The 24293-nt window shown below is 46.9% G+C and overlaps 1 protein-coding gene and 1 long non-coding RNA gene across 2 annotated transcripts in view; one reads left to right on the top strand and one right to left on the bottom strand.

The window, feature by feature from the left end:
• Window positions 1-24293, top strand: part of HTR2A (5-hydroxytryptamine receptor 2A) — a 170627-nt gene that overhangs the window by 98649 nt on the left and 47685 nt on the right. The gene's annotated exons all lie outside the window — the stretch shown is intronic.
• Window positions 13496-24293, bottom strand: part of LOC135015477 (uncharacterized) — a 40313-nt gene continuing 29515 nt past the window's right edge. Inside the window, exon 3 of the long non-coding RNA XR_010213730.1 lies at window positions 13496-14052. This is a non-coding gene — a long non-coding RNA (uncharacterized LOC135015477). The remainder of the gene's footprint in view (window positions 14053-24293) is intronic.

A 24293-nucleotide genomic window follows, 5' to 3' on the forward strand; every position in this document is an offset into this window, starting at 1 on the left:
GGTAATACTAATACAGTTTATTAATGAGTGTTGTTGCATCTGACATTCACAACTGTCTGTTGCTAGCTGTATTGTGTACTTCTTATTATTATTGCTTGCCTGAGCTGGTATAAAGTCCAGTGACGTCACTCTGTCTCCTCCTCTGAATCCTCCTGAGCTCCGTGTGTCTGTGGCATTTGCTGTGTGAGTGACTGCTGCTGCCAGTGGCGCTGAGAGAGGGGGGGAGAGGGTACAAATTACCTGGGCCCAGGTCTGAAGGAGGGGACCAGTGGGGGCCCATGCCCACGCCACCTTTGATTAGGCCATGCCCCCTGAAAAGTACATGGGCCCAGCAAGGCTCTCTACTGCCCTAGCTGGGAGCATGCCATGCTCCTGTAAGTGGATGCTTCTCATGTGCTAGACATGCACCCAAAGAGGTGTAGACTTAACTTTTGGGGGGGCGGTTTAAGAATTATGACTCCTCCCCCTAATAATAGCCCCTCCCACTTAAAGATGCAAAGATAATTTGATCGATATGTATTTGTGATATTATTATATTATAGTTATTCTAATTTCTAACGCTTTTGACAATAAGCCTAATTTGTCACCACTCATCTTTAAAACATCTAGAGATAGAGAAGGACCTCTATAGGATTTGCAAGAGTTAGAACATTGGCATGTCAGAATGGCTGTCCAATTATATAATTTATTTTCTGTTTTGAGAATAAAGTGACACTGAGGCTATGGATCCAGCAGAGAGGTATATTGCATAAGCCTACAGGAAGTTGATTGTTTTGGAAACAGTGGTGTCACCTAAGAGCAGTCCATTGAATATAGAAATATAGCCATACGGGGTTGCATAAGAGGTCTTTATCTGTCATTGTGTTAGGATCCCCTGCTCTGTGCTGCCACGTCGCCATGGCAACCGGGAGGCAAGTGTTAGCGAAGTAACCTGAGCGCAGCTGATACTCCGGTCCGGGTTTTTACTGTGTAGTGGTTACAGGCTCTGTGCACGGCAGGGAATCCGGCGCTGGTTTTGTGCTCACAGTCTGTGTGGTCTGAGTGGGGCGTGGACAGCACCTGCTATATAAACCATCCTCTCAGGCTAGGCAAATGCTGCTGAATCTTTGTTTGTTAGTCAGTTCCAGAGAGTTAGCTAGTACTGTGTGACTTTGTATTTACTTGTTGCTTACTGCGAATAGGCCTTGGGATTCGGTACTTCATTCTGCCAATCCGGACCTAGCAGTAAGACTGGAGTCAGTTGTTTGACCTGCTGGGGTTCTTTTGCTATTCTGTGAACCCAGCAGGTTTGCGGCTGTACTCTCAGACCTGCTTGCTTAATCCTCCCTCACTGTGCAGGGCGTCCAGGTGTCAGTTTAGTGGCAGTAAGCTGAACCTGTGCCCTGCAAGTGGGGGTTAGGATTGTGGATACTCTCCTTGTGTCTATATTTCTATCTCTGACCAAGGAGTTTATTCCCACACCCGTTGGTAACCCTTTGGGGTTTTTCCTGTTGCTCTTAGCAACATCATTTCAGGTGCTCCACATGTGAAATCATTACACATCGCTTCATTGTCCGCTCTATTCCATCTGAGCATTCCTGACACTAGGGAGACACGCAATTCCTGAGCCTTTGGGCTTCTCCGTTCACTTTGTGTTTATTAGTTATTCCATCACCTCCTTTGTATGTTATGTTATACTGTCTGTGAGTTCGTTTTCTTCGCTTCCCTCTCTGTTCATACACCGGTATACTCCTGTTAGCACTGGTGTGCGTAACATATTCAGCAGCCCTACTCCTGTTGAAATTTTGTGGGAATATGGAGCATACTCCTCAAAATACTTTGCAACAGGTGGTCGATCAGGTGCAGGTCCTGACTCGACAATTTAATGAGATGTCCATTAAAATGAACACCCCGCAGGCCGCTAGCGGAGCTCCCGCAGCAGCAGCGGCAAGTTCAGGGGTTAAGGAGCCGAAAGTAAATCTCCCGGATCGTTTTTCTGGAGATCGCTCGCAGTTCTTTTGTTTCAAGGAGAGCTGTAAGCTATATTTCAGGTTTAGGTCCCAGTCTTCTGGGTCGGAGATTCAGCGGGTGGGCATGGTGAATTCCTTGCTACAAGGAGACCCACAGGTCTGGGCATATGGGTTACAGGCTGACTGTCCGTCGCTTAAAAGTGTTGATGCTTTTTTTACGGCACTGGGCATTTTGTATGATGACCCTGACAAGATGGCTTCAGCCGAGGCTCAGATTACGGTTCTTAAGCAAGGGCGACGGCCAGCTGAGGTTTATAGTACGGAGTTTCGGAGGTGGCTCATGATACCCAGTGGAATGACCCAGCCCTGAGAAACCAGTACCGAAGGGGCCTTTCTGACCAGATAAAGGACCAACTGGTACAATATCCCTCGCCTGATAGCTTAGATCAGCTCATGCAGTTATCCATCCGGGTGGATAGACGGCTGAGAGAGCGTAGGCTTGAAAGGGAGGCCGCAGTTTCCTTTTTTCCCAAGGGAACCTCAGACTCTGAGGAATATTCCGAGGAGCCTATGCAGATTGGGGCTACCCGCCTCTCCTCGCGTGAGAAGACGCGGAGGAGACAGCAGGGTTTGTGTTTGTACTGTGGGAATAAAGGTCATGTTGTAGTATCATGCCCAGAAAAACCGGAAAACTTCAGGGCCTGAGGGTGATGGGAAATATCCTGTCAGGCCAGAAGTCAGAATTTCCCAAAAAGACTTTTCTCATTCCGGTGACTTTGGAGATCCTCGGTCAAACTGTCAAGACTGAGGCCTTTGTTGACAGTGGGGCCGATGGGGTTTTCATGGACCGTCAATTCGCCCTGGAACACTCTGTTCCCTCAGTACCTTTGGCATCAGAGATTGAGATCTGTGGGTTAAACGGGGAACCATCGTCCCAGGGTAAAATTACCTCCTGCACCAGCCAAATTCCTTTGTTTATTGGAGCCACACACTCTGAAAAATTGTCTTTTTATGTGACTGTCTGTTCTTTTGCCCCATTGGTTTTGGGGTTACCCTGGTAAAGGGCCCATAACCCTCAATTTGACTGGGTCTCTGGGGAGATTCTTAGTTGGGGTAGTGATTGTTTCAGGAGTTGCTTGAGCCTTCCAGTCAGGCTCTCGCAGCTAAGTTTGCCAGGATTGCCAGGATGTTATGCAGATTTTGCGGATATGTTCTCCAAAAAAGTTGCGGAGGTACTACCTCCCCATCGCCCCTATGACTGTGCCATTGATTTGTTGCTGGATGCTAAGCTTCCCAAGAGCAGGTTGTACTCCCTGTCACGTCCTGAGACTCAGGCTATGGCAGAGTACATTCAGGAGAACTTGGCTAAGGGATTTATCAGACCCTCACAGTCCCCAGTTGGGTCGGGGTTCTTTTTCGTGGGTAAAAAGGATGGTTCGTTGCGACCCTGCATCGACTTCAGGGAATTGAACCGTATCACGATTAAAAACTCGTACCCACTGCCTCTCATTTCGGTTTTGTTTGACCAGCTTCGTACTGCCACCATTTTTTCTAAGATTGACCTACGCAGTGCTTACAATCTAATCCGAATAAGAGAGGGGGATGAATGGAAGACTGCCTTTAATACCCACTCAGGGCATTATGAATATTTGGTGATGCCTTTTGGGCTCTCTAATGCCCCGGCAGTCTTCCAGGAATTTATGAACGATGTGCTCAGGGAATATTTGGATAGATTCTTAGTTGTTTATCTAGATGACATCCTAATCTTCTCTCATTCCCTGGAGGAACATCGGAGGCATGTACGCTTAGTCCTCCAGAAACTCAGAGACCACCAGCTTGGGGCGAAGCTGGAGAAGTGCGAGTTTGAAGTCCAGCAAATCGCATTTCTAGGGTATATTATCTCCTCAGAAGGTTTCCAAATGGAGGGTTCTTAGGTACAGGCAGTCCTGGATTGGGTGCAGCCCACTAGTTTGAAGGCGCTTCAGTGTTTTCTGGGCTTTACGAATTTTTATAGACGGTTTATCGCTGGATTTTCGTCTATAGTGGCCCCCTTGGTGGCACTCACTAAGAAAGGGGCGGATGTTGCTCACTGGTCTTGTGAGGCCAAAGCGGCCTTTGCCCGTCTCAAAAGGGCATTTGTCTCGGCCAACGTGCTGCGACACCCAGATCCAGAGCGTCCTTTTGTGGTAGAAGTGGATGCCTCTGAGATAGGTATTGGGGCAGTGCTCTCTCAGATGGGGGTGTCTGATAATCGCCTTCATCCCTGTGCTTACTTTTCCCGTAAATTTTCGTCTGCCGAGATGAATTATGATGTGGGTAACCGGGAATTGTTGGCTATAAAGGATGCACTCGGGGAGTGGAGACACTGGCTTGAGGGGGCTAAGTTTGTGGTCTCAATTCTCACCGACCATAAGAATCTGGCATATTTAGAGTCAGCGAAGCGGCTCAATGCCAGGCAGGCACGATGGGCTTTGTTTTTTGCTCGCTTTAATTTTTGATAACATATCGCCCTGGGTCAAAAAACATCAAGGCTGATGCGCTCTCGCAGAGTTTTGCTCCAGTTCAAGAGACCACCGAGGAGCCATTGCCCATTGTGTCCCCATCATGTATTAAAGTGGGCATTATCCAGGACCTCTTGTCATTAGTCCTTAGAGCACAGGAGCAGGCTCCTCCAGACCTTCCGGTAGGTCTCTTGTTTGTGCCTCCTAGGTTAAGACAGCGAGTGTTCCTGGAATTCCATGCCAAGAGGTCGGCAGGGCATCCGGGTATTGCCAGAACTCGGGAGTTGCTGTCTAGGGCGGTGTGGTGGCCCTCGGTGGCTAGGGATGTGGATCAGTGGGTTCGGGCATGTGACGTTTGTGCCCGAAATAAAACTCCTAGAGGGGTTCCTGTCGGCCCATTACATCCACTCTCTATTCCGTCTAAGCCATGGACCCACATTTCCATGGATTTTGTGGTGGACTTGCCCAAATCCTCGGGGATGACAGCCATTTGGGTTGTCGTTGACAGGTTTTCGAAGATGGCGCATTTCGTTCCACTGGTTGGGTTGCCATCGGCCAGACGCCTGTCTGAGTTATTTATGCAGCATGTTGTGCGCCTCCACGGGTTGCCACTTGATGTGGTCTCTGACCGTGGATCCCAGTTTGTGGCCAAATTCTGGAGGGCATTTTGTTCTGATCTCCAGATTTCTGTGAGCTTGTCGTCAGGCTACCATCCACAGTCTAATGGGCAGACTGAGAGGGTGAACCAGTCCTTGGAGCAGTTCCTCAGGTGTTATGTCTCAAAGTGTCATACTGACTGGGTTGCTCATCTGTCCATGGCGGAGTTTGCCTATAACAACGCGGCTCACTCTGCTACAGGGATCTCTCCCTTCCTTTGTGTGTATGGGCATCATCCTAAGGCCAATTCTTTTGACCCCCTGGATTCCACGCCTGGTGGTTCCTCTGTTGTTTCGGTCCTTAGGGGTATTTGGAGGAAAGTGAAGAAAGCCCTTGTGTCTGTGTCATTAGTGACCAAAAGGGTTTTTGATAAGCGGAGAAGACCCTGCAGCTTCAAATTAGGAGACTTCGTCTGGTTGTCCACCAAGAATTTGAAGTTGAGACAGCCATCTCATAAGTTAGGCCCCCGGTTCATCGGCCCTTATAAGATCACCAGGGTTATCAATCCGGTGGCATTTCAGTTAGATTTGCCCCGTTCATTGGGTATCAATAAAACATTTCATTGTTCCCTTTTAAAACTGGCGGTTAGTAATCCTTCTTCCAGTGGAAGACCTTCTCCTCTTCTGATACGGGGTCAGAGGGAGTTTGTGGTTGAAAGGGTTCTTGACTCCAAGATGGTTCGGGGTCGGCTGTCATTTTTGGTGCACTGGAAGGGGTATGGGCCGGAGGAGCGGTCGTGGGTGCGCAGTTGTGATCTTCATGCCCCCAGACTGATACGCTCTTTCTTCTCGCAGTTCCCCGATAAACCCGGTGGTAGGGGTTCTTTGACCCCTCGTCAGAGGGGGGGTACTGTTAGGATCCCCTGCTCTGTGCTGCCACGTCGCCATGGCAACCGGGAGGCAAGTGTTAGCGAAGTAACCTGAGCGCAGCTGATACTCCGGTCCGGGTTTTTACTGTGTAGTGGTTACAGGCTCTGTGCACGGCAGGGAATCCGGCGCTGGTTTTGTGCTCACAGTCTGTGTGGTCTGAGTGGGGCGTGGACAGCACCTGCTATATAAACCATCCTCTCAGGCTAGGCAAATGCTGCTGAATCTTTGTTTGTTAGTCAGTTCCAGAAAGTTAGCTAGTACTGTGTGACTTTGTATTTACTTGTTGCTTACTGCGAATAGGCCTTGGGATTCGGTACTTCATTCTGCCAATCCGGACCTAGCAGTAAGACTGGAGTCAGTTGTTTGACCTGCTGGGGTTCTTTTGCTATTCTGTGAACCCAGCAGGTTTGCGGCTGTACTCTCAGACCTGCTTGCTTAATCCTCCCTCACTGTGCAGGGCGTCCAGGTGTCAGTTTAGTGGCAGTAAGCTGAACCTGTGCCCTGCAAGTGGGGGTTAGGATTGTGGATACTCTCCTTGTGTCTATATTTCTATCTCTGACCAAGGAGTTTATTCCCACACCCGTTGGTAACCCTTTGGGGTTTTTCCTGTTGCTCTTAGCAACATCATTTCAGGTGCTCCACATGTGAAATAACTACACATCGCTTCATTGTCCGCTCTATTCCATCTGAGCATTCCTGACACTAGGGAGATACCCAATTCCTGAGCCTTTGGGCTTCTCCGTTCACTTTGGGGTAAATTTACTAAGATTCGTATTTTCCCGTTTCAGGTCAAAGTTCAATCACGAATGACATCGAAAGTGTAAAACTGCAACTTTTTGAATTGATTACGACTAATTTACTAAGCTGTCGTATTCGGGTTTTTCTTTTGTTCCGATGTCGATGTCATTCGTGGTTTTTTTTCTATTTTTACGGCAGTGATTAGCAAAACACTGCCGACTTTTTTACAATGAATCTCGGCCGGATCTGTGTGATCCATGTTGGGGTTCATTTTTTTTGTTTTTTTTAAATTAAACACTGTCAAATATTTAAAAAAAAATTGCGTGGGGTCCCCCCTCCTAAGCATAACCAGCCTCGGGCTCTTTGAGCCGATCCTGGTTGCCGAAATATGGTAAAAAAAATGACAGGGGTTCCCCCATATTTAAGCAACCAGCATCGGGCTCTGCGCCTGGTCCTGGTTCCAAAAATACGGGGGACAAAAAGAGTAGGGGTCCCCCGTATTTTTAAAACCAGCACCGGGCTCCACTAGCTGGACAGATAATGCCACAGCCGGGGGTCACTTTTATATAGTGCCCTGCGGCCGTGGCATCAAAAATCCAACTAGTCACCCCTGGCCGGGGTACCCTGGGGAAGTGGGGACCCCTTCAATCAAGGGGTCCCCCCCCAGCCACCCAAGGGCCAGGGGTGAAGCCCGAGGCTGTCCCCCCCCCATCCAATGGGGTGCAGATGGGGGGGCTGATAGCCTTTGTTGTAAAAGAAAAGATATTGTTTTTAGTAGCAGTACTACAAGTCCCAGCAAGCCTCCCCCGCATGCTGGTACTTGGAGAACCACAAGTACCAGCATGCGGCGGAAAAATGGGCCCGCTGGTACCTGTAGTACTACTACTAAAAAAATACCCAAAAAAACACAAGACACACACACCGTGAAAGTATAATTTTATTACATACATACACACATACATACATACTTACCTTATGTTCCCACGCAGGTCGGTCCTCTTCTCCAGTAGAATCCAAGGGGTACCTGTTGAAGAAATTATACTCACGAGATCCAGGGGTCCAGGGTCCTCGGGGAATCCAGGTGTAATCCACGTACTTGAAAAAAATAACAAAACGGACACCCGAGCCACGCACTAAAAGGGGACCCATGTTTGCACATGGATCCCCTTTTCCCGACTGCCAGAAACCCAATCTGACTGATGTCTAAGTGGGTTTCTACAGCCAATCAGGGAGTGCCACGTTGTAGCACTCTCCTGATCGTCTGTGTGCTCCTGTACTGAGTGACAGGCGGCACACGGCAGTGTTACAATGTAGCGCCTATGCGCTCCATTGTAACCAATGCTGGGAACTTTCTGCCCTGCGGTTGACCTAAAGTGACGTCACCGCTGAGCAGAAAGTTCCCAGCATTGGTTACAATGGAGCGCATAGGCGCTACATTGTAACACTGCCGTGTGCCGCCTGTCACTCAGTACAGGAGCACACAGCCGATCAGGAGAGTGCTACAACGTGGCACTCCCTGATTGGCTGTAGAAACCCACTTAGACATCAGTCAGATTGGGTTTCTGGCAGTCGGGAAAAGGGGATCCATGTGCAAACATGGGTCCCCTTTTAGTGCGTGGCTCGGGTGTCCGTTTTGTTATTTTTTTCAAGTACGTGGATTACACCTGGATTCCCCGAGGACCCTGGACCCCTGGATCTCGTGAGTATAATTTCTTCAACAGGTACCCCTTGGATTCTACTGGAGAAGAGGACCGACCTGCGTGGGAACATAAGGTAAGTATGTATGTATGTGTGTATGTATGTAATAAAATTATACTTTCACGGTGTGTGTGTCTTGTGTTTTTTTGGGTATTTTTTTAGTAGTAGTACTACAGGTACCAGCGGGCCCGTTTTTCGCCGCATGCTGGTACTTGTGGTTCTCCAAGTACCAGCATGCGGGGGAGGCTTGCTGGGACTTGTAGTACTGCTACTAAAAACAATATCTTTTCTTTTACAACAAAGGCTATCAGCCCCCCCATCCGCAGCCCATTGGATGGGGGGGGACAGCCTCGGGCTTCACCCCTGGCCCTTGGGTGGCTGGGGGGGGGACCCCTTGATTGAAGGGGTCCCCACTCCCCCAGGGTACCCCGGCCAGGGGTGACTAGTTGGATTTTTGATGCCACGGCCGCAGGGCACTATATAAAAGTGACCCCCGGCTGTGGCATTATCTGTCCAGCTAGTGGAGCCCGGTGCTGGTTTTAAAAATACGGGGGACCCCTACTCTTTTTGTCCCCCGTATTTTTGGAACCAGGACCAGGCGCAGAGCCCGATGCTGGTTGCTTAAATATGGGGGAACCCCTGTCAATTTTTTCACCATATTTCTGCAACCAGGATCGGCTCAAAGAGCCCGAGGCTGGTTATGCTTAGGAGGGGGGATCCCACGCAATTTTTTTTGAAAAAATAATCACTTTCCCACCCCTTCCCACTGATATACATGCACGGATCTCATGGATCCGTGCATGCCTATCCAATCACGAATAAAAAAAAAAGGTCTGTTTTTTTTTAGCACTTTTTTACGAGTTGTAATTTTTCACGGCAGTGTTTGTTTGTTTTTTGCTTTGCACTTCTTAGTAAATGACCGAGATTCATACTTAAACAGCCGCGTTTTGACCGATGGTGTATTCATTCGTGATTTTTTTCCTAGGACTTCAAAATATTACGAATGCCCTCATCACTGCCGTGATTATTGCTTAGTAAATTACCGAGATGACACTTTGATGAAAAAACGGCATCTCGGTCAAAATCGGGAGCTTAGTAAATTTACCCCTTTGTGTTTATTAGTTATTCCATCACCTCCTTTGTATGCTATGTTATACTGTCTGTGAGTTCGTTTGCTTCGCTTCCCTCTCTGTTCATACACTGGTATACTCCTGTTAGCACTGGTGTGCGTAACACATTGGTCACAATGATAAAAGTGGAGAAGCTGCCAATGCCCATGAAAAGGAGACGTGGATACTGATTGGTTGAAGACCAGTTAAATACCTGGGTCTCTACCTGCCCTCACAAACCTTCTGAAGAAACCGTCAACACATTAGCACAGAGAAACCGGTCAAGGAATTCATTTGATTGGCTTGTTTTAGCTTAATTGTGCTTTTATAACCATAAGCACCTAAATGCTTAAATGTCCAGATCCAGTGAGGGGATTCATAGAAACATAGAATTTGTCGGCAGATAAGAACCACTTGGCCCATCTAGTCTGCCCCCTTTTTTTTTTTAATATTATTTTTATCTCTAACCTTATTTGATCCTTATTTCTTTGTAAGGATATCCTTATGTCTATCCCATGCATGTTTAAATTGCTCTACTGTCCTAGCCTCTACCACCTCTGATGGGAGGCTATTCCACTTGTCCACTACCCTTTCTGTGAAATAATTTTTCCGCAAATTTCCCCTGAACCTCCCCCCCTCCAGTCTCAGTGCATGTCCTCGTGTCCTATTGCTTCTCTTCATTTGGAGAATGTTTCCCTCCTGGACTTTGTTAAAACCCTTGATATATTTGAAAGTTTCTATCATGTCCCCCTTTCCCTTCTCTGCTCCAAACTATACATATTGAGATTTCTTAGTCTTTCTGGGTATGTTTTGTGATGTAGGCCATGCACCATTTTAGTTGCCCTCCTTTGTACAGTTTCTAATGTATTAATATCCTTTTGAAGATATGGCCTCCAGAACTGAATACAGTATTCTAGATGAGGCCGTACCAATGACCTATACAGTGGCATTATTACTTCTTTCTTTCTGCTGCTGATTCCTCTCCCAATGCTGATTCTATCCTTTGTCTTAAGGCAGGGGCGGCCAGACTTTTGGAGTCAGTGATCTACTGTGAAAGCTAAAAAGCTTTTGAGATCTACCTAGGAGGAATAATAGCGCGCGCCGTAGGCGTGCGCAAAAAAAGGGGTGTGGTATAACAAAAAGTGGGCGTGGTATAACAAAAAGTGGGCGTGGTATAACAAAAAAAAGGGACGTAGCCTTGCTGCGCAGAGTGTAATGACTGCCTCACACGAAATAACACATTGGCCCCCACAGGTAAAAACCTCAAACACATGCCCCCACAGTGCCAGATACACATGCCCCCACAGTGCCATGTGCCCACAGTGCCAGATATGCCCCCACAGTGCCAGATACAGATATGCCCCCACAGTGCCATGTGCCCACAGTGCTAGATACACATGCCCCCACAGTGCCATGTGCCCACAGTGCCAGATATGCCCCCACAGTGCCAGATACAGATGTGCCCCCACAGTGCCATGTGCCCACAGTGCCAGATATGCCCCCACAGTGCCAGATATGCCCCCACAGTGCCAGATATGCCCCCACAGTGCCATGTGCCCGCAGAGCCAGATATGCCCCCAGTGCCACATATGACCCCACAGTGCCAGATATGCCCCCACAGTGCCAGATTACAGATATGCCCCCACAGCGCCAGATTACAGATATGCCCCCACAGTGCCATGAGCCCGCAGTGCCACATATGCCCCCACAGTGCCAGATATGCCCCCACAGTGCCAGATATGCCCCCACAGTGCCAGATACAGATATGCCTCCACAGCGCCAGATTACAGATATGCCCCTACAGTGCCAGATATGCCCCCACAGTGCCATGTGCCCGCAGAGCCAGATATGCCCCCACAGTGCCACATATGACCCCACAGTGCCACATATGCCCCCACAGTGCCAGATTACAGATATGCCCCCACAGTGCCATGTGCACGCAGAGCCAGATATGCCCCCAGTGCCACATATGACCCCACAGTGCCAGATATGCCCCCACAGTGCCAGATATGCCCCCACAGTGCCATGTGCCCAGTGCCAGATATGCCCTCACAGTGCCATGTGCCCACAGTGCCAGATATGCCCCCACAGTGCCAGATATGCCCCCACAATGCCATGTGCCCGCAGAGCCAGATATGCCCCCAGTGCCACATATGACCCCACAGTGCCAGATATGCCCCCACTGAGCTATGTGCCCCCACAGTGCCAGATATGCCCCCATAGAAGAGCTCACCGTGCTGTGTGTGGAGAGCGCAGCGCAGCACGCGCTTCTCCTGTCTGCCGCTCTGCCTCCTCAGTCTGATCTCCGGCGGTGACGGCAGCGTGTATGGCTCAAATCAGGTGCCGGTCCGCGAGCTCTCATTGGCTAACGAACCGGCACCTGATTTGAGCCGTCACTGCCGCAGACCAGACTGAGGAGGCAGAGCGGCAGGCAGGAGAGGCGCGGCTTCGGGTGGCTGGGCGGCGGATCGCGATCGACTGGTCGCATGTCCGCGATCGACCAGTCGATCGCGATCGACTGTTGGCCACCCCTGTCTTAAGGGATTCCATATGTCTATAGTGTTGCACCAAGGGAACCAACGCAACAGGGGACAAGAAGCCGAAAAATAGTATACGACCCCAGCAGTTTCAAACTCATAATGGGAGCGGACTGCATTTTCAATAGCATCAATAGTAGGAACCATTGGTGTGCGCCACTGATGGGCAATCAGTAGTTTAGTTGAGATAAGAATATGGCCCATTATATAACGATCGCTAGGTGATAAGTCACCATAATATATATGGAGAGTAGCTAACTGTGGATGTGGGGGTCCCAGAGAATCAGGGACGGATAAAGACTTTTCTTTAGGGGGGGTGGTTTACTGTTTAATCTTGACTCCTCCCTCTACAGTCCCAACTCCTCCCATCTGCAATCCTAACTCCTCCTCCTCCTCCTCCTCTCAATTCTGACTGAACATTTTGAGTGAGACTGAGATAGAGCTTTGTGATTGTTCTATGTACATGTGACTGTGCTATGGGGTAATTGTATTTATTAGCCCTAGTACCCACACACCAGCAAGTGAGGGGCAAATGCTCTGTAACCCTTGCTCTCCTGGCTCCTCTGTGCTGCTGTGGTATAATCTGCAGCACATCGTTCTGCCTCAGGCTCTCCCCGGAGAGCTCTCTTCTGCTCAAAAGTGGCCGTGGCTATGACTGAGTTAGGGCCCCCCCCGCCCCCCCTAGATCTGGCCCTGCAGAGAATCCTCGAACCATAGTAATGAAAGCAAATACTGATTTCCAAAGGCTTGCAATGGCGGGACATGACCAAAAAATATGAAGCAAAGTTCCCACATTTCCACAATTAGGCCAACAGAGATTGGGGGTGGAAGGCCTCATAGCATGTAAACGGAGAGGTGTTAATTATAGGCGGTGGAGAAGTTTATAAAAGAGTTCAGTATAGGACAAACATCGCGAAAGTCGGAAACATTCCTCCTCCGATATAGTACATGCTAGATCAGCTTCCCATTCATCCTGGGATGGAAATTTCAGTGGGGTTTGGGGACTATGAATGAGGTTGTACCCATGCACAGTGTATTTTTATCACATTTTCATTTTCTTTACACACTTTTCTATATCTGTATTTTATTGAGCTGGTTTTAATAAAAATCTTTTATTAGAAGAAGAAATAAGACATTCTTTTTACTTTCTATTTTTAATATTGCAAATTTATGATCTGTCAATAGTAGCACCTCCTATTGAGATTCGCTCATCAGATGGAATTGATGAGTTAGGGGTATCTCTTTTTTGGACATATATAAATATATATATATATAGTGAGGGGACATGAGAGAAGAGGGCCCTGCTCGTGAGAGCTTACAGTCTAAAGCAATACAGGAGAAAATGTAAATCAGTCACACAGATATATATATATATATATATATATATATATCTGTGTGACTGATTTACATTTTCTCCTGTATTGCTTTAGACTGTAAGCTCTCACGAGCAGGGCCCTCTTCTCTCATGTCCCCTCACTTTTGCCATCATCTCCTCACAAGTCCCACAATGTCACCAAACCTTTGGGTTCTGCCATACTGCTACTGCTTTGGGTATTAAGACTGCTGATACAGCTTGTTTATAGACCTTGTCCATGTCCTGCAATGTTTTGTACTGTAAGTCACTTTTGCTGTTTTGATCATGGTGTTCCTGTTTATGTACTTTTTATGGTGCTGCAGACCCCTTGTGGTGCCAAATAAATTATTAAATAAATAATAAAAATACAATAATAATAATAATAATAATAATAATACAATCCGGGAAACATTGAGAGCTTGGGAGATATGTGTAGTCAATTTGGCAATGTTGTAAAACTGTTCAGTCACTGTTGCCTGAGGTTTGGTACAACATAAGAGTACTGTAGATGGTAACGTGTTATCTTGATAATGTCCTCTTCTCTGTATGTTATTAGAAAGATTGGCAGTGGTAGTGTTCGTATCCCAATGGTCTGACTGTCAGCACATTTCATTCTTGATAGGAAACCTTTTTAAGGACCCTATAATCAGAATCAGAATCAGAATCAGCTTTATTGGCCAGGTGTACTCACGTACACTAGGAATTCTTTGTGGTACAATGCATCGCCAAGCAGCAACATGAAGGGGGAATACATAGCATGCGAAGGGGGAAGAACATAGCATACATTACACACATTACACGTATGAGTTGATACTGCACATTGCAACTGTACAATAGACTCAACATATTAGACATATTATACACGTAGGACTAAACACAAAGGCTGCTTGGCAGAGCAGCACCGAGGCAGCCATCCGCGGCGCCAACTAGAACTCAAACAATGCACATAATACAGAAGATTTAAGTATTACATCAAAAGATAAACCACACAGACAATAAAGACAGAAAGCATAATGCAGGGTTGGTGTAAGCATTTTGGGTAATAACCTCCAGGGGTTGTGTATTCCACCCTCACAAGGTACCAGGTGCGGCAGCCATCTTAGGCGCTCTGCGTAGGATTACCCAGGGTGGAATAGTCCACCCCTAGAAGAGAACACAAAACGGGGAGATTGCAGAGTCCTTAGGTTCAGAGTAGGGTTCCAATAAAACCATCAGGTCCATGTATTTTTCACCCCATCCACAAGTTTACCAGATAAGGCAGCCATGTTGGGCGCACTACGAAGGTTACACAGTGGGAGATGAGCCATACAAGGGCCAAATGCATTCACGGGAAAACTGACACGAGTGTAGGAGTATGCTATACCCTGCATGGAAAGATCCAAATGAAGCACACCCTGCCCATGGAGGAACCATCCGAGGCAGCCATGTGAGGCGCACTGTGTAGGTTACTGCTGGCAGGGTGTGCAACCAATGGAGGTACACATTACAGGAATAGCACACAGTGGGGGGAAAGTACCCTGTAAGAAGAAAGAAGAGAAAGACACATTTGCAGGAAAACATTAATTTGTGAAAATGCTAAATGTCCTGGTCTCAAGAGAGCAGTGCGGGTGGGTGTGAGAGTGTGGGGAGCAGTGCGGGTGGGTGTAAGAATGTGGAGTGCACACTAATGTCCAATGGAACTGACCCAGCAAAATCTGGTCCTGATGCGTACGCCCCTCAGTTCCCTGCTCAGCTTGAGGGGTAGTCTTGGGGGCAGTCATGATGTTCTTGGACAGAGAAGTAGTAGGCATTGGTCCTGGTGTTCTCAAGGCAGAGGTGAGGAGAGGCCACATGATAGTCCTGAGTTGCAGTGTTTAGGGAAATTGTTTTATTCGAGATTTTAGCGTAGTCCAAATCCAGTTCAAACTCCGGTTCTAACTCCATTCTTAAATCACATTCTTAACAAATGCATTCTTCACAATTGCAAGCAGGCCAAGTCCTGACTGCAGGCCTTGATAATATTGCTCTTAAATGCTCCAACTATATCAGCTGGCAAAGGGGGAGGTATGCAATCAGAAGTTCAGCTAATTAACAGAGGTTATTTTGCATTGAAGAAGGATCACAGACATTTGCAGACAAAGGGGGTCATTCCGAGTTGTTCGCTCGCAAGCTGCTTTTAGCAGCTTTGCACACGCTAAGCCGCCGCCTACTGGGAGTGAATCTTAGCTTATCAAAATTGCGAACGAAAGATTAGCAGAATTGCGAATAGACACGTCTTAGCAGTTTCTGAGTAGCTCCAGACTTACTCGGCATCTGCGATCAGTTCAGTCAGTTTGGTTCCTGGTTTGACGTCACAAACACACCCAGCGTTCGCCCAGACACTCCTCCGTTTCTCCAGCCACTCCCGCGTTTTTCCCAGAAACGGTAGCGTTTTTCCGCACACACCCATAAAACGGCCAGTTTCCGCCCAGAAACACCCACTTCCTGTCAATCACATTACGATCACCAGAACAAAGAAAAAACCTCGTAATGCCGTGAGTAAAAAACCTAACTGCATAGCAAATTTACTTGGCGCAGTCGCACTGCGGACATTGCGCATGCGCATTAGCGACTAATCGCTCCGTTGCGAGAAAAAAATAACGAGCGAACAACTCGGAATGACCCCCAAACTTCCTTGGGGTGTGAAAAGTGTAGCCAGAGAGAGATGAGAGACTCAGATATACAAGCATGAAGATGGTGTTTTAAAATACATACAGTATATTATATAACATATGGAACAATGGAAATAACAAATATAAAAATAAAGGGAAAAGAGGAGAAATAAAAAAGAAAAAAATGAAAAAGGGACAATTACATGGTATGGAGTAAGTAAATAGAAATGGCGTCAGTATGTGCAGTGTTTTGCTGGATGACATGCACTTCCTCAGGCAGAAAAAGTTGCACAGTTTTAAATGCTATAGGTCTCTATTTGTGGAGGTTAATATGCTTATCTCCAAACATTACATGCCTATCAAAATGCCTCTGTAATCAGATATCAGCTTGTCTAATGGTGCCCATACACTTGTGCGATGCCCCGCGACGCGACATCGCGGGGCATCGCACCGGCAGTTCAGGTGCGATGAAATCGCACCTGAACTGCCAAAAAGATTGCCATGCGATCATGCAATAGGTCGCATGGTAATCACGTGATGGGCACGTCACCGCCGAGTGGGAGCGACCTTTGGCCACTCCCGGCAGGTACCCATCGCACATCGCAGTGCGATATATAGCATGTGTTTCTAGAAACGCATGCGATCGCACTGCGATTCGATAAATATTATGTGCAGCACATAATATCTTGAGACACGATATTCGACCGGCGTGCACGCACACCGCGTCGAAAGGTACAAAAATGTGCATACAATCCTTCGATTTCTCTCACAGATGTGGTCGAAATCGAAGGATAGTACCGATAATCTCATAAGTGTATGGGCACCATCAGAGGCGTAACTAGGGTTTTTCGGAGCCCAGGGCAAGATGAAGAGTGGCACCCCCCCCCCCCCCAAAAAAAAAAAAAAAACACCAAAAGAAGTAAAAAAACTCCAGAAGGGGTGTGGCCACTGAAAATGCCCCACAGTGCCAGTTACATGCCCCACAGTGCCTGTTACAATGCCCCACAGTGCCAGATACATGCCCCACAGTGCCAGTTACATTGCCCTACAGTGCCAGTTACAATGCCCCACAGTGCCAGGTACATGCTCCACAGTGCCAGTTACATTGCCCTACAGTGCCAGTTACATTGCCCTACAGTGCCAGTTACAATGACCCACAGTGCCAGATACATGCCCCACAGTGCCATATACATGCCCCACAGTGCCAGTTACAATGCCCCACGGTGCCAGTTACAATGCCCCACAGTGCCAGTTACAATGCCCCACAGTGCCAGATACATGCCCCACAGTGCCAGATACATGCCCCACAGTGCCAGTTACATGCCCCACAGTGCCAGTTACATGCCCCACTGTGCCAGATACATGCCCCACTGTGCCAGATACATGCCCCACTGTGCCAGTTACATTGCCCCACAGTGCCAGTTACATGCCCCACAGTGCCAGATACATACCCCACAATGCCCCTCCCCCGCTCACTCACCGCTTCTTCCCGTTCCCGTGGCTGTGCTATGTGAGGGGAGGAGAGCGCAGCGCCTCTCCTGCCCCTCACCGCTCCAGGTCTCCGGCGGCAGCTGTGTGGCACCGGTTCGCTAGCCAATCAGAGCTCGCGGACCGGCAGCCAATCAGGAGCTGGTCCGCAAGCTCTGATTGGCTAACGCCGCCAGAGACCGGACACACGGAGCGCTGCTGACAGCGGCGGTGAGGGGTGGGAGAGACGCTGCGCTCTCCTCCCTTCACATTGCGGCGTGACGGGGGCGAGTGGGGCATGATGCCCTGGCCGCCGGTGGCGCCCCCTCTGCTGGGCCTGTCAAGGCACCCAGGGCACGTGCCCCACTCGCCCTACCCTAGTTACGCCTCTGGGCACCATAACACTTTTAGGGCTCTTATACCAGGAGAATTGGGATGAGGGGTAGGCAAGTGTTAGATAAATACCTTAAGACTTATAAGTGTAGCAGGCCCTAGGAAATGTGATCTATGTGTTAGACATATTCACAGACACGCTGGTTAGGAGATATAACATCATGGATCTAGTGGTGCCGAGAGGAGGGGAGAGTAGGCCACACCCCCATCTCCACCCCCACTGAAAAGTACTTGGGCCCAGCCAGGCTCTCTACTGCCCTGCATGTATCTTACAAGAGATCTGATGTAAAGAATCATGATGAGGATGATGAGGACTCCAGCAACACTATCTAACAGCTTTTGATGTTCTATTTGCATATACTGTACACTGTAAGCCACTTCAGTACTTAGGGGGTAATTCCAAGTTGATCGCAGCAGGATTTTTGATAGCAACTGGGCAAAACCATGTGCACTGCAGGGGAGGCAAATATAACATGTGCAGAGAGAGTTAGATTTAGGTGGGTTATATTGTTTCTGTGCAGGGTAAATACTGGCTGCTTTATTTTTACACTACAAATTATATTGCAGATTGAACACACCCCACCCATATCTAACTCTGTCTGCACATGTTATATCTGCCTCCCCTGCAGTGCACATGGTTTTGCCCAGTTGCTATCAAAAATCCTGCTGCGATCAACTTGGAATTACCCCCTATGTTTATTATTTTTTCATACATCTTTTCCTTTTCATATTGGTCATAGACTACTTTACAAAAAATAAAAAAATAAAAAGACAGTTACTGCTGCGTTTATATAGTGGTGAATGAGACGTGATGTGAGGGTGTTTGTATTTAATCACATTTGAAAAGGAAAATGCTACTTTCACATTTATCAGCAGCACTGTTAAGTCGTTTTTCTCGCTTGTGTATATAATTATGGTACACTAGTATTTAGGTGTACGTATATATATTTGTGTATCAGACATAGAAATAATGCTATTTTTACAGTTGAAAGTGTCTTGATATGTGCAACTAAACATAAACACAGAAGACCACAATTTTTGCAACAGAATTTTTCTGAATGGATTCTGACAGCAAAACACATCAAACTGTAAATGAGACTTGATGTGTACAAATGCTGTGTGCGGCTGGGGCTGCCCAGGCTGTCCAGATTTATCTGGGAGCCTGCCTGTCATTGTACTTACTTAGTGACATGTAAGTATACATGTTTCACATTCACTTTGTACAGTCACATATTTAAAAGATAAAGGATCAAAAACTGTTCACACTGCAGTCCATGAATATGTTTTGGCATTTCAGATTCAATCACAATGCAGATTATTGGAAGATAAAGTTGAGTTCATAATAATTCTTATTCAGACCAGCAAATTTAATACATATTTATTTATTTATTTATTTATTACCAGTTATTTATATAGCACACATATTCTTCAGCGCTTTACAGAGAGTATTTGGCCATTCTCATCAGTCCCTGCCCCAGTGGAGCTTACAATCTATATTCCCTACCACACGTACAAGCACACACATTCACGCTAAGGTTAATTTGTAGAGAGCCAATTAACCTACCAGTATATTTTTGATTTGTGGGAGGAAACCGGAGTACCCGGAGGAAACCCTCGCTGGCACAGGGAGAATATACAAACTCCACACAGTTAGGGCCATGGTGGTACATAACATATTGGGGCCATGGCATATTGTACTCATAGACCATTTGTACCCACACAAGAACGCTATGCACTTCATGCCTCTAGGATACTCCCTGTAATTTGGAATGCTTTCTGTATGGTATGGTAGAAAGTAGGATGTTCTCTGTATGTCTGTCACTGGGATGGTGTGTGTATTGTATGGCAAGCAATAGCTGCTCTTTCAGACATGGCTGCTATCTGTACGGTATTGTGGTCTGTAGTATGCTCTCTGTAATATATACTTTTTACTGGGATGTTCTTTGTATGGTTTGGCAGTCACTAGGATTCTCTCTGTATGGTACAACAGCCAATGGCATGCTTTCTACATCATATAGCAGTCACTGTGATGTACTCTGTATTTTATGGTGATCACTGAGATGTTCTGTGTATTGTATGGTCGTCACTAGTGTAGTGTCTGTATTGTATCTAGTATGTTCTCTATATTGTATGGTAGTGACTGAGATGGTCTCTGTATGGTATGGTGGTCACATGGAATGTTCTCTAATATGTTATGGAGGTCATTTGAATGCTCTCTATTTTGTGTATTGATCACTAGGATGTTCTCCGTACTGCATGCAATTAGGACTGTGTAAGTGTTGGCTGGCAGGAGACAGAGGCAATGTGATTTATTTTTCTCTTTGTCTCTGTTGGACAAAACTTATTTTAATCATGCCTGCCAACATGAAGCCACTTTCATAATTTATTCCAAGGCCACTTTAAGTTCCCAGGCCAGTTGGTAAATGGGAGAAAAAGACCAAGTACTGTAACAATGCACCTTGGTAAAACCATGTTGCACTATGGTTGGGGTAGATATAACGTGCAGAGCGATTTAGATTTGAGGAGGGCGTGTCCAAATTTTAATCTAAATTGCAGTGTAAACATAAAGCTGTGCAGTATTTGTGGGCTAAAGTACAGCCAGTATTTACCCTGCATCAGAGCCGTTTCTTGCGGCAGGCGAGGCGTGCCTCCACCAGGCTGCCGGCTGCTCCTGAATCCTGCCTGGTGTTCCCACTCCTCCCTGTCATTACTACTCTGCTCAGGGGGAGGGAGTTTTGCATAATGATGCGTTTGCGTTGTGACCTCACGATGCAAACGCGTCATTACATGAAACTCCACCCCCCAAGCGGAGTAGTAATGACAGGGAGGAGGGGAGCACCAGGCAGGATTCAGGAGCAGCCGGCAGCCTGGCGGAGGGGGGGGGGGAGATGCCGGCGGGCTGGCAGAGCAGAGTGACCAGTTTCATTTGCTCCTCATCGAGGCCAGCTCTAGCATTGTGTTGACCCTCCCCTTTTCCAGTTTGGAGCACTTCACAACTCCCCCCCCTTCCCTCTCGCATTGCTTCCTTTAGCAGTAGGGAATGCATTCTTAGCTCCTGGCACTAGCAGTGTGGTACATGGCTGTGCAATAAAAGGTCAAGCACCACACACTCATTTATAACACAGACATGGAGGAAAATCAGCTGTAAGTAGCAGTTGGCTGCTTCTCCTTGTCAGCATCCAGCACACCTCCATGTGTGATCTACATAAAAGGCCTTAAGAGGCCTTAAAATCACTGGATTAGTGACATTCTAAGACATCTTCAGAATTTTAAGTGACCCCTTACAATGGGTACAAAGGGCCCTGCCTTGATAGCTTACATTGTAAGAGAACATGCAGCATATTGTAGACAATGCCTTTTCTTGCGGCGGGCAATTCGTGCCACGGCACTTTAGGTGTCTAATGGTGCTTCCCCTCCTCCCTGTCATTACTACTCCGCTCGGGGGTGGAGTTTCATGTAATGATGTGTTTGCCCCTTGACATTTTTGTATTTTTTTATATCTATGGGGGCGCGTTTTTCTTATGTCAATGGAGGGAGGGCGCATTTTTAAATCTCGCACTGGGAGCCAAATTGGCTAGAAACAGCCCTGCCGTGCATGCATAAAAAAGAAACATGTAATTACACCTCTTGCATTGCAACATGGCCTTCCCCAGATACAAAGTTAGTGTACTTGGTTTTGTTTTTGCTTTCCTTCCAACTTAGAATCAGCCCCTTGGCCTCATGTTATCAGTAGCAAAGTAAATGAAATTCATTCAAAAAAAGAATTGCTGTTAAATTACTAGATCCAAGGCAAGATGGATTTTCTGCTGGGAGGTCATGTAAATATGTCTACTTGATTTTTGTGGTTGTGTAACTAAAGTGATAGATCAGAATGGATCAGCGGATGCAATTTAAGATTTTGTAAAAGCTTTTGATGTACCCTGTAATAAATCAATTTATGAACTGAAAATCCCTAGGTTTGACCCAGAGACTCAATTTTCAGGAAAGAATGTACACAGTTAATATTGAAACATTTGAATGTAGGAAAGGCATTATGGAGTTCAGGAAGGCTGCGTATGTAAAAGGAGATGATTCTGAGGACAAGGGTACACACTTTTGAATACAGAGAACTTTTCTTTATAGAAAGGGTAGATCCATGAGATCCCAGCAGTTGTATTGGGGTGCACATAGAGTAGTAAAAGAGACAACATATTGCCATAGTAAATATAGCATGTTTTATTACAATTTTATACGGTACAGTCTTTTTATATTTTTCTATTGTATTCTACTTGATATCAATACAACTCATTGTTACTTTTTAGTGAGTTAATGCTGTTTGTTGTGAGAAGCCTATTGCTTTAGTTCTTTTGTGACACACGGCTGGTAATCATTTTATTTGATATTTGTACCGTTTGTTAGCGCAGTGGAATTATCTATTTATTTATTTTTGTAACCTGGACTCTTGGCAAGAATCCCTCCACTTTCACAAGGCCCTTAAGAGTATATTAGTTTGTTTTATTTAACATCTTCAGCATTTCCTGCAGACAATCCAATTCTTCAATCCTCTGTGATCATAAATTCATCATATTCCATGTGAGTTTCAGTCTCCTCATGGAGTTTAATGATATATGGTGGTTAATGGTGGGAAAAACTGCAGACACAGAGCAGCAGAGCAGTAATGGTTGGAACGCCTCTACATCTCAATATGAACCCATAGTTAAAACCAGGGTTTCCCAACATTGGTCCTCAAGGCATCTCAACGATGCATGTTTTAAGGATATCCATAACTAGGCACATATAGTATAATCAAACTGACTGGGGTAGTAAACAAGTCACCTGTGATTAAGCATAGATATCCTTAAAACCTGGACTGTTAGGTAGGCTTAACATACCATCCCTTTAAACAAGGACACTCATAGATTACACAGGTTCTGTGGCTGATTAAAACCAGGTGAAATGCAGGCTTGAAGTAAGGCCACAGAACCATAGCCAGATTGAGGGTGGGATGCAGGGCATACTGTAACCCGGGCCCCCCTTTGTCAGCCCGCCCCCCCTCCCCCCCAGCCAGAGCACACTGACATCACTAGCTTTCCCTCTTAAGCAGCAGTAGAACCAGCAGCCAGAATGTGAGAAGGACAGTATGCCATGAAGGCAGAGACACAGGCGTATCATTTTTCATGAGCTACCAATAAAGCATTCTGACCAGTGGAGAGATAGGACGGTACAGAGAGCTGTAAGTTACACATGGATCCCAGCTCCTCCCTTCCCATCCGGCTGCACTCTCCTCCCTCTGTGCTCTCAGTCCACGTGTTCCCTGTCCCCAGGGGGAAAAAGCATGTATATACTATATATACATGAAGTTACACCTCCCCCCCCCCCCCCCCCCCAAAAAAAAAAAAAAAAAGATCTGTGAATGCACTCATGAAAAAAAATGTAATAGAAAAGTAGGGTTACATACATATATTAGTTGAGCCAAGCATTCACTAGTTTCCAGAGTGCACTTATAGATCTCATTCTTTCCTTTTTACTAGTAACTATTCATATACAATGATGAGATTGGTGTGGTAGCACCACATCTCTTTTAGGGGAATATCCAATTAGCCTTGGTAATTTACCAGGACTAATTGTCCCGCCGGGGGCTATCTTATTACCTGCGATAAGCCAGCACGAGAGGTAGCTTATCGGGAATTACCTGATGCTGCACCGGGTGCCGGCTGCTAACAGCTCCCGGTGCAGCACTGCTCCTCTGGCTCCCCCTGGTCACATGGGCGCTCTCCCTTCATGTGACCACTGCCAGGGTCGGGGGAGTTGCAGTCATGGCGCTGCCCCGGCTTCCCCGCCAGGGGTCACCATGCCGAATGGCAGCTTCTGGGCTGCGGCGCCATGCTTGCAGTCCCAGCCTGCTGCAGCATGGGACGCTGAAGGTTGTCCGCGGTCATCGGGGACCAAATCCCCAGAAACAGCCCCATTTTCGTGCAAAAACGGGGCTGTGTCTACCAAAAACACACAGGTTTCACTGAACCTGTGCGTTTTCAGGAGAAAGGGCATTTGTTTTTACAAGCGATCAATCTGTAAAAAAAAAAAAATCGGGGAAACATCGGGAAAAATCGCACCCGATGTTTCACCGGGGCTAATAGGATATCCCCCTTAGTATTAGCATATAGAAATATAGGTGATGATACTCATACTGTGTGTCACAATGTGAATTTCAGCTCATACTGTATGGCGTAATGTGAATTTCGGCCTGTACACTGTGACGTAATGTACATTTTGGCTCATACTGTGTGGCATGATGTGAATTTTAGCTCATACTGTGACGTAATGTGAATTTCGGCTCATAATATGTGGTGTAATGTGAATTTCGGCTCATACTGTGTGACATAATGTGAATTTCGGCCTGTACACTGTGACG

This window comes from Pseudophryne corroboree, chromosome 2 (assembly GCF_028390025.1).
Source record: "Pseudophryne corroboree isolate aPseCor3 chromosome 2, aPseCor3.hap2, whole genome shotgun sequence".
NCBI lineage: Eukaryota > Metazoa > Chordata > Amphibia > Anura > Myobatrachidae > Pseudophryne > Pseudophryne corroboree.